We start from the raw sequence: 279 nt of genomic DNA, 5'->3' as shown, positions 1-279 counted from the left end.
CTTCGGCAAAGCATGCCGAGAAACAACCATGAGGAATTAATTCGTCTCGATATATATATATCGAATCGACGCCGAAGTAATTCCACTACTCTATAGTAATTAACTGCACTTATCCTAAGTTTATAAGAAGAGAGAGTTTGAAAGCATTCAGGTGTTATTAAAAGTGTTCTTCCTTGCATCTGTAGCCTTCTGACGATCGTGGCAGAAGCACTAGACGCTGAGTAGACAAGGTATGCTGCCTTCCGCAACCTAGCCCTAGTTAAGGCACACCTATGCGCA

This window comes from Ananas comosus, linkage group 6 (assembly GCF_001540865.1).
Source record: "Ananas comosus cultivar F153 linkage group 6, ASM154086v1, whole genome shotgun sequence".
In the NCBI taxonomy this organism is placed as follows: Eukaryota; Viridiplantae; Streptophyta; class Magnoliopsida; order Poales; family Bromeliaceae; genus Ananas; species Ananas comosus.
The sequence above is the reverse complement of the archived record's forward strand: the minus strand, read 5'-3'. Positions refer to the sequence as shown.